We start from the raw sequence: 10,720 nt of genomic DNA, 5'->3' as shown, positions 1-10,720 counted from the left end.
ATTCCAGGTGAATTGTATATTTCATTCAAATATTAGCAAGTTATCTTCCATAAAGGAGACTAATTTAAACTTCCACCTGTAAGGAGTGACTGTGAAAAAAAAAAATCAAAGTTACGTAACAGGGCCTGGCTCTAACATTAGATTCTGGCCCAAGTTTGTGGTTGAGGCCTCATTGCCTGTAGAATTAGGGAATACCCATATTACAGTGTGTTTTCCATTAGTTAAAACTAAAGGTCAAGAAGCAGGGTAGAAAACGTGTCAGCCTCATTTTCATCCTTTCTTAAGAAAGAAATTTCCTGTTAATCATTTTCCTAAAATCATTTTTCACATCTTTGTTCCTTAGACTGTAAATCAGGGGATTCAGCATAGGTATAATCAATGTAAAGAACACAGAGGTCACTTTATCAATACCCAGTGAATGGCCAGTACTGGGACACAAACAAATGAAGATCAGGGTACCATGGTAGATAGAGACCACGGTCAGATGGCAAGCACAAGTGGGGAATCCTTTTCTTCTTCCGTCAGCAGACCCTGTTTTAAGAATTGCTGCTCTGATGAGGATATAAGAGAGGAGAACTGTTAGAAGGCAGAGAGCTTCCACTCAACTAGCGAAGACCACCAGTACAACATCATGGATGTAGGTGTCAGTGCAGGACAGAGAGAAGAGACGGGAGATGTCACAGAAGAAATGGTTAATTTCACTGGAGCAGAAAGACAGGTGAAAGGTATTAGTGGTGTGAATCACTGAGCTCATGGTGCCCCCTAAAAATGCTCCAGTTGCAAGCTGGCGGCAAATCCTCTTGGACATAATAACAGTGTAAAGCAGGGGGTTGCAGATGGCTACGTGCCGATCATAAGCCATGACGGTCAAGATAAAAGACTCTGTGTCCACCAACCAGCAGCCGAAATAACACTGTGCAGCACAGTCACTGTGAGCAATGGTCTTCTCATCAGAAACTCAGTCCACAGGTGGCCTGGGGCAACGACTGAGGAGTAGCGGGCATCTACGGAAGACAAGCTGCGGAGAGAAAAGTACATGGGGTGCGCAAAAGGGGACTGGCTGTGGTTAGTAAAGCCATCCCGAGGTGCCCCGTCAGGGTGACAGAGTAGATAGACAGACACAGCAAAAAGAACACTCTGCAGTTCTGGGTGCTCACTGAATCCCAAGAGAAAGAGCTGTGTCTTCACAGTGCCGTTCTCCACCTCCATCTCCGCGGTGGTCCTGGAGGTTGGGATTTCAGCAGGGCACCGGTGGGGATGATAATAACCTGAAGAGTAGCGAAAAGGAAAATAATTAAAGTAGTTAGGATAGTAATTCTAAATCCACTTGGGCACCCTCATAACACTTAGGCATAAGTAGTTAAGTTTGGTATAAGCATAGCTTTTCAACTGAGATACTTTTTTTTTTTCATTAGTTAATTACTTTTTTTTCTTTAATGTTTGACAGAGACATGTAGCTTGTAGGACCTTAGTTCCCTATGAGAAATGGAACCTGTCTATTTTATACTGAAAGCACAGAGTCCTAACCACTGGATGGCCAGGGAATTCCCTGAGATAGTTTATTTAATTGAATTGATTATTTATCCTTCTATTTCTTCAAGCTATATATATATATATATATATATATATATTTTTTTTTTTTTTTTTAACCCCCATTAAGTGACACACCATCAAACCAGCGGGTGAACTCTGACTCTCTTAATTTCATCAACTCTCTCATCTGTCATCAACGTCAAGTGATTGAGGTTAGTTACATTGCTACATAGCAAACTGAGTAACTACCCTCTGTTTCCCATTGTGGTGTTTTTATTTATGCAACAGATAGATACATTTCTGTTTCTTGAAGCATTGTATATGTAGAGGAGTAGAAGTTCTTTATTTCTCACCTTGAGCTGAGAATTTCCCTCTGATGACTAAAGAAATGAGTTAAAATTTCTTGAAACCCACTGATAAATAGAAGGAGGTAAGATCAGAATGAGTTATGTAAGTAGCTGAACCATAACTCTGCCACTTAGCAGCTGTAAAGTCTTGGGCAGGCCGAGTAATCACAGAGTTTCAGCTTCACCACCTAGAAAATGAAAAGGACAGTGCCTTCCTCACCAAGTTGTGCTAATTTCCTTCTAGGCTCACTGTCTTCACCATCGTGTTCATTCACTGCTCTGCAGTTGGCCACAAAGTAATTCTGAGGAAATCCACACATCTGCTTTATGTTATCTGAAATCCAAGCTATGAAATAGAACTAGAGAAATCCAAATGCTTGCATATTTATTAAATTCATCTAGGCAATGCAGTAATAATGTTCAGGAATATTGGATGGCCCCTTTGATTAAAATTATAAAATATGTTATAAATTCTCACCTACCCACCTCTCCATGTTATCTCTGCATTTCCTTGTCATTGCTTTAGTCCACAGCTCTGTAATTGTAGGTAACCCCTAGCAATGCAAGTGACGCTTGTCTATAGACAGGCACATTCTGCCCAGGATGGAGATGACTGATTTCTGTCCCTGCTGATGGTAACAATCCAGCTTTGCATCTATCTGTCAGTTTATCTGTGAATTCCTGATTTCCAATATTGTGGTTCTTTGAGTTATATTGTGTACATTATAACATGTTGTGTATTGAATAAAGTAAGTAAAATCTTTGGTGCCTATACATGCTATACGCACTGTCATTTTTTAGGGGCTAAATAGTGTCGTTTCTTTAGGACTCCAGGGACTGCAGCATGCCGTCCTCCCTGTACTCACTGTCTCCTGCCTATAAAAGTTAAAGAAAAGTTAAGTATGTGTGCATATATGTTATATACACATATATATTTTTCTTTAACAATTTACATTATTCATAGCTTCTACAAACTCAGTATTTAAACAACTTCAGATTTGAATACATTTTCATTTTCATCTCATATTCTCTGTCTCAGAACATAACCTAAGCACATGACCTAAATCTTAACCATCCATCCTATTCTCAATTTGTTCCAAGTTCTTAACAAAACTAAATGTCTTTATTAACACTGTGTATACATTTAGAGTTAATAAGCACAACACAGCTATCTGTGAAGCAATTTTTTGGGTGCAGAAAATGAACTATAGACATGATAATAATTGTAGATTCTGCATTGCTCAACACCTATTTTTCTGCATCTGTTCTGTTTCTAGGTAGATTAGATAAATTCTGGGTAAATGTGTTTATTTGATATTAATACATTTATTTGTGTCTTATAATTTTCAAAGTAAACTTTCTCATCTAATTTAATTCTCACAGTTCTTTAAACAGGGCTGATCATCTCTCAGTTTTATTGAGAAGGAACTGATGATTTCAGTCCAGTGAATAGTCCAGGACTACATAGCTTTGCAATCAAAGATCAGGTCTAGAGTTTGTAAATTCCGTACACTGGACATTCTTCAATAAACACTACCGTCCCCGAAATGGACATGTTAGAAATGGTGGAGCTTAGAAGATTACTGTAAATAGTATAATTATTTCCCCAAAACTCAATGTGCTCACCTGCCAGGGAAGCCCTTAGTCACTTTTTCTTTTTTCCTTTTAATTTCTTTAAGCTTTTCATTTTGTATTGCAGTATATCTGATTAACAAACAATGTTTGGTAGTTTCAGGTGAATAGAGAAGGACTCAGCCATACACACGCACGTATCCATCCCCCTCACACTCTCCCCCCATCTAGGCAGCCACACTGCATTGCACAGAGTTCCCTGGGCTAGCCAGTAGGTCCTCGCTGATTATCCATTTTAAATACAGCACTGTGTACATGTTCAACCCCGAATCCCATTCTCCTTCCCCCTACTCTTTTCCACTGGTAACCATAATTTCCTTCTCTAAGTCTGTACATCTCTTTCTCTTTTTTATAAGTTCATTTGCATTAATCCTTTTAGATTTTGCATACAAATAAATCCTATGATATTTCTCCTTCTCTGTCTGAATTACTTCACTCAGTACGACACTCTAGGTCCATCCATGCTGCTGCAAATGCCATTATTTCATTGTTTTTAATGGCTGAGTAATATCACTATTTTTTAAAGCATTTTTTTCCCTTCTCCCTTAAAGTCAGCCCTCTTATCTGCCTGAATCCTTTCACGTGTGTACTGACAGTTGTTGGTATCAATGCATTACCATAAGACAGGACAAATAATATAATATAAAAATCAGTTCACCTTTAATTAATATATACCTTCTTCCATTCTTTAAAAATAAATGATATCTAATAAGCACAGTGTTTAATTCTGATTCCTAATCAGAGTCCAGCAATGGTGAGGTTTGTTTAAGGTTTGCTGTTGTTCAGTTGCAAAGCCTTGTCCTCCTCTTTTGTGACCCCATGGACTGTAGCCCACCAGGCTTCTCTGTCCTAGCAGTTTCCCGGGCAAGAATACTGGAGTGGGTTGCCATTTCCTTCTCCAGGGGACCTTCCTGACCCAGAGATCAAACCCACGTCTCCTGCATTGGCAGGCAAATTCCTTAACACTATCATGTGTCAAATGTTAGGTTTTTGTTTCTGCTGTTGTTTTTGTTAGATATAGTTTCAGAATTTAAAAACTGTATTACCCTAAGTTTGTTTATTCTCAAACTATCTGTTTCTATATGTAAAATAAGTGAGCTTCCCTAGTGGCTCAGACAAGAAAAGTCTGCCTGCAATATTGGAGGCCCCAGTTCAACCTCTAGGTTGGGGAGATCCCCTGGAGAAGGAAATAGCAACCCACTCCAGTATTCTTGCCTGGAAAATTCCATGGACAGAGGAGCCTGGTAGGCTAGGATCAACCGGGTCGTAAAGAGTTGGACACAACTGAGCGACTTCACTTTCACTTTTCACTTACCAGATTATTATCTTTTTCATTCATCTTCTTAGTACACTGCTGTCCCTATTAGTTCATTTTTCACTGGAAAAATCAATTTAGCACTTAAAGATTTAAAAAGAAAAATTGATCCATTGTGTAATTTTTACAACCCATGCGGGCTGGTCTTCTGTGTTCATAGAAGAAATCTGTGCCTTCCTTAGGAAGGCTGCAGTTCTTTAGGGTAATGCAAGACCTTTTATATGCTGCTTTGAAGCTTTTGAGATTAGCTTTCTAATCTCAGATCTCAGGGTCACACACTCTGATATCCAAATCCCAATGGGAAAACTTACCTGAGCAATTAGAGTTCTACTGAGGAGTTGAGTAAACACAAAGGAAATGATGTAATATGTTTTTCTATTTCTTAAGAACATCTCAGGGAAAAGTATATTATGACTTTCAAATGGTAGACCATTATACATAAAATCGATGGGAATGTTAAGGCCTTGATGGGAATGTTAAGGACTCTAAGACCAAGAAGCAGCATCTCAGTAGTCGTGAGAAAACTGCTCTATGGAGGCAGGAGGGGGAGTCAGGCTATATACAAGTTTGCAACAAAGGGGACTGGGAATCTGAACATCAGAGATTATTGTGAGGGAAAGAAAATCAGATATCAAGTTAAGGAATTTATTGTTCTTCTGCATATGGAAAGATGCAGGCCTCTGGGCTCACCAAAATCATTCCTTTCATATGCACTTCAGCTCAGTTCATTTCAGTCCTTCAGTTCTGTCTGGACCCCATGGACTGCAACACGCCATGCTTCCCCGTCCATCACCAACTCCTGGAGCTTGCTATCTGGGGCCAAATTCTGTTTCCTGATTGCTTGCATCCTTAATCCCTCGTTCACCTTAAGGAGTGGCCGATCTGGCAGATGGTTGCGGCTTGCATTCCCTGAGCTCCTTAGCACACACCTGTGGTGGTGGCAGCGCCTGCTGGCTCTCAGTTTTGGGAGCCCTCATTCACATTTGGAGGCCAGAAAACATGGATGGCTCTGACATCTCTTGTTTATTGGTATGACAGTAGACATTTCATTTCACTGCATGTAGGTGGAAAGTCAGTGATGAATGACATTGACTCCAATATGTGTTAAATGTGCATCATGTTCAAGTGGAATTTTGGCCATCCAAGGCCAGAATTGACCTGAGAATCTTAACTCAATAATTACATTTACTCTATGTGCCAGCTGGTGTTCTGGGTTCAAAACAGAGAAAGGGAGGATAAATTGAATCCGTGTGAAGAATTTGGCAAACAGAGAATAGTGAATGAAAGACAATAGGAAAAAAATAAGAAACTGAGTGGAGATTGAAAACCTCATGGCATGATATCAAAGGATTTAAATGAGACGTAGAGTAAGGCTGCCTCTTCGTGTACGTGTTGTGTGTGTGCTTCCTCGGTGATTCAGTGATAAAGAATCCACTTGCCACTGCAGGAGCTGCAGGAGGCAGGGGTTCGATCCTTGTGTTGGAAAGATCCTCTGGAGGAGGAAATGGCAACCCACTCCAGGATTCTTGCTTGGAGAATCCCATGGACAGAGGAGCCTGGTGGGCTGCAGTCCATGGGGCCACGAAGAATCAGACACAACTGAGTGACTGAGCGCACACACACAGTAAAATGAAGCAAAATATAATTATAAGAGAATGAGAAATTCATATGAATTTCTACAATTTGCAAATAAGAGAGTGGCCAGATGATTTATGTAAAGCCATTTAAAGAAATACAGAAGAACCTTTCTGAGTTTGCTCTTCAGGGGAGTTCAAGGAGCAGTCAGTGTACGTCCACTACTCCCAGATGGGCAGAGGGGAGAGCCTCTTATGGCAGAAGGTACACTAGTTACATAACCAGCCCTTGTTCCACCCATGGCAGTGGAAACTACACTACAGAAAGAGCTCTGTCTGTACAGGTCAGTGGTGACGTAGGCCTTGGCAAATGTGGGCTTTCCATGGGGAAGGAGGAAATGACAGCCTAAAGGTGATGAGAACCAAACGCCTTGTCTTAAACAGCAGAAAATGGTGTTAGCAATGCAAGTGTGTGCTTAATTAATTGTTTTTCCTGCATTGGCAGGTAGATTCCTAACCTTCTTAGTCACTAGTGTGTATATATATATTCACACACACACACACACACACACACACACACACACACATATATATATATACACACACACATATATACCCATATATATATATGGGTTTAGCAGGAAACACTGCTTTAATCCCTGGGTCAGAAAGATCCCCTGAAGAAGGAAATGGCAGCCCACTCCAGTATCCTTGCCTGGGAAATCCCATGGACAGAGGCGCATGGCTATAGTCCATGGGGTCACAAGGTCACAAAAGGGTCACACATGACTTAGTGATTAAATAACAACAAACACAGACAAAAAAATGATATAAATCACTTTGTTGTACACATGAAACTAATACAGCATTGTAAATCAACTATGTTTCAATTAAAAAAAATTTCCAAGAACCTGAAATTGTATTTTATTTTTCCAGCTGGATTTTTTGCTGATTGGATACCAGGAGAACAGAATGTTACAATTTTGTTCAGAATATCATTCCAATTTATTTCATAGTGATATAGAGAGACTGCATTAGTTATTGCCCGTGGCATGTTAATATAACTACTACTTCATTCCCCACCGCCTGCATCACCCCACCCCTCCCCACCACAAGGGACCTACGTTTTGTTAATAACTCTTCCTTGACAATTTAAATTATATCTACAGGGCATTCAGTTTCTTTCTTTCCTTTTTTTTTTAAATTTTGACTAGTGTAATGCTATGAACCCACAGGGGAGATGAAGCTGTCCACTGGAAAAAAAATGCACAAACTAATAGTTGAGAGTCACATTTTATTTGGCAGACATTCTGAGGACTTCAAGCCTGGAACACAGCATCTCAGATAGTGCTAAGAAACTGTTCTGAAGAGGCAAGGGGGAGCCAGGATAGATATAAGTTTTTGAGGAAAACATCAGATAATCAGAATACCAAAAGATTATTGTTAATAAAAGAAAACCAGATAAACTAAAGAATTTAGCACTTTTTCTGTGTATGTGAAGATGCAACAGTTTGGGCTCACTGGAATTATTCCTTTGATATGCACCTTAGCTATCCTGAGAGTCCCTTGGGCTGCAAGGAGATCCAACCAGTCCATCCTAAAGGAGATCAGTCCTGAATATTCATTGGAAGGACTGATGCTGAAGCTGAAACTCCAATACTTTGGCCACCTGATGTGAAGAACTGACTCGTTGGAAAAGACCCTGATGCTGGGAAAGATTGAAGGTGGGAGGAGAAACGGACGACAGAGGATGAGATGGTTGGATGGCATCACTGACTCAATGGACATGAGTTTGAGTAGGTTCTGGGAGTTGGTGACGGACAGGGAGGCTGGCGTGCTGCAGTCCATGGGGTTGAAAGGAGTTGGACATGACTGAGTGACTGAACTGAACTGAACTTAGCTATCTGGGGCCAGCCTATCTTGAGAAAGCCTATTCTGCGCTTTCTCATCCTGAGTCCCCTCAGGGCTCACTGACCAGGCAGCTTCATGATTGCAGCCTCCTTAGTTTACTGATGTGGCAGGCAATAGTTTTCATAAACAAAGTCCTCTCCAGTGACTTATGGAAAATCAGGGGAGATTTGATGATAATAACTGAAGCAGAATGAAGAGAATCTGAGCAGATTTTTACATCAAATAATTCCTGTCTCAGAATCTCATTTTTGTCTAAGTCAAAAGAAAACAAATGCAGATGGATTTTACCTAAAGTGAACACGCTAGAATGAAATTAAGGAAATGATTTTTTTTTTTTTTTATAAATTTACAAAGGTTCAATTTTCTATTAGTTTTTCAGGCTAATTCATTCATCTATTCAATAAGTGTTTGTGAATTGCATCCTGAGGCTAAGCATTTTAAATGAGTAGACAACAGTGAATTAGACAGGAAAGACCAAACTTTTATGGATTATTTAGTCTAGGGAGAGAGATTTCTCATTCCATCTTGCTTATAAATTATTTGCTTCTAAATTTTATGATGGAGCTTTGTTAGGGTGATGCAAATACATGAAAAGGATATAAACAAACCTAATTTGACCCACTAACACTCCATCTGGCTCAGCATGTTTATTAAGTCTGTTGATAAATAAATAGGAGCCTTTAGGAAGGTAAGTTGAATTAACATGGGTGGGGGGTTGCTCTGTGCATGACATCTTACTGAGGCTTCTTCAAGAAAACAAAAAAACTATGTGGAAAAAAAAAAATCACCTCTCTGCAAAACAGCAAACTGATCCTATTACTATATTACTCTTTCTTAGTTTGGAGAGTTTAGTGAAATGGCTGTTCCCTAAACTGATTTAGGTGAAAATACAAGTAATGGAAAATATTCAAAAGCTGTGTTAGTAAGCCTACAAGAATCTATGCCAAGTTTCCTGAGCTTCATCTCTCAGAATCTTTAAATACGTTAGGATGAAAGTACTGTATCACCCAGAACGTAATTTAGTGCTGATTGCTTTTTTTAGGGCACCTTTGACATTTGATTCCTCAGGCTGTAGATCAGTGGGTTTAACATGGGGATGGCAACTGTGTAAAAGACAGAGGACATTTTGTCTGTGTCCATGGGGTAACTGGAGCTGGGTCTGAATACATGAACAGGAGCGTGCCGTGAAATATAGCCACAGCGGTTAAGTGGGAGGCACAGGTAGAGAAGGCTTTGCGTCTCCCCTCAGCTGAGTTCATTCTAAGGATGGTTGTTAGGATGTAACTGTAGGAAAGGAGGACGGTGATAATGCTGGTCCCCACAACACAGCCAATAAAAGTGAACATCACAATCTCATTGATGGATGTATCCGAGGAGGAGAGGGCTAGTAAGGGTGGGTTGTCACAGAAAAAGTGATTGATGATATTGGAATTACAGAATGACAACTGAAATGTACAACAGGTGTGGATCACTGAATCTACCAAGCCTAAGATGTAAGCAATAGCCACAAGCTGGGTACAGATTCCCCTGGACATGGCAATTGTATAAAGAAGTGGATTGCAAATGGCTACATAACGGTCATAAGCCATGACAGCCAACATGAGACATTCCACATCAGCAAAGTCTCCAAAAAAATACAACTGGGTGGCACATACACTGTATGGAATCCTTTTTTGCTCAGATAAGAAATCAGCCAGCATCTTGGGAGAGATAGTAGAAGAATAGCAGATGTCACAGAAGGACAGATTGCTCAGGAAATAATACATGGGTGTGTGCAGTCTGGGGTCCACCTTGATCAGCAGGATCATCCCGACATTGGCAACCACAGTCACACCATAAACCAGCAGGAAGAGCAGGAAGAGGCCCTGCTGCACATCTTGTCTACCAGAAAGTCCTAAGAATATGAAGTCAGTAAACACAGTGCAGTTCTCAGCAGTCATCCCTCACACATGGAAACTCCTGGTTATGATAAAGGAAATGGAAGTGGAGGACTAATATCATCTTACTGTCTTAATTGCTAAATTGATATTTGTTTCTATATTTCAGTAATCAGAAGAAGAGAGAAATAATGCTGAGATGCCTTGAAGTTAAACTGATCCTTTGGGAAATATTTCAATTGAATATAACTTATCAGTTATATATATCAGTTATGATAATAATAATGATAAATTTGGAAACCATTGTTGTGTTTGTAGCACAAATTCATCTATGCTAAATCAGGCTATCTCCATATCAATTTGTGTAGTATTTATGATGATTTTTGCCACTTTAATCAAATATTAAGAAATTTATGTCCTCAGATTGAAGGCAAGATTCTCACAATTAGTTCTCAGAATTAGACAACCCATGTCTTCTGACAAGATCTCTGTTTTGTTTCGTTTCAATGATGTACGAATGTTGTCATATCC

At 39.8% G+C, this 10,720-nt stretch overlaps 2 pseudogenes; both read right to left on the bottom strand.

Moving 5' to 3' along the window:
• Positions 1-280: 280 nt before the first annotated feature.
• LOC136174152 (olfactory receptor 5I1-like) lies at positions 281-1,209 on the bottom strand (annotated as a pseudogene).
• Positions 1,210-9,315: 8,106 nt separating this feature from the next.
• Positions 9,316-10,252, bottom strand: LOC136175424 (olfactory receptor 8U9-like; annotated as a pseudogene).
• Positions 10,253-10,720: the final 468 nt, after the last annotated feature.

Source organism: Muntiacus reevesi, chromosome 9 (genome assembly GCF_963930625.1).
Source record: "Muntiacus reevesi chromosome 9, mMunRee1.1, whole genome shotgun sequence".
In the NCBI taxonomy this organism is placed as follows: domain Eukaryota; kingdom Metazoa; phylum Chordata; class Mammalia; order Artiodactyla; family Cervidae; genus Muntiacus; species Muntiacus reevesi.
This window is presented reverse-complemented; position numbering and strand designations above follow the sequence as displayed.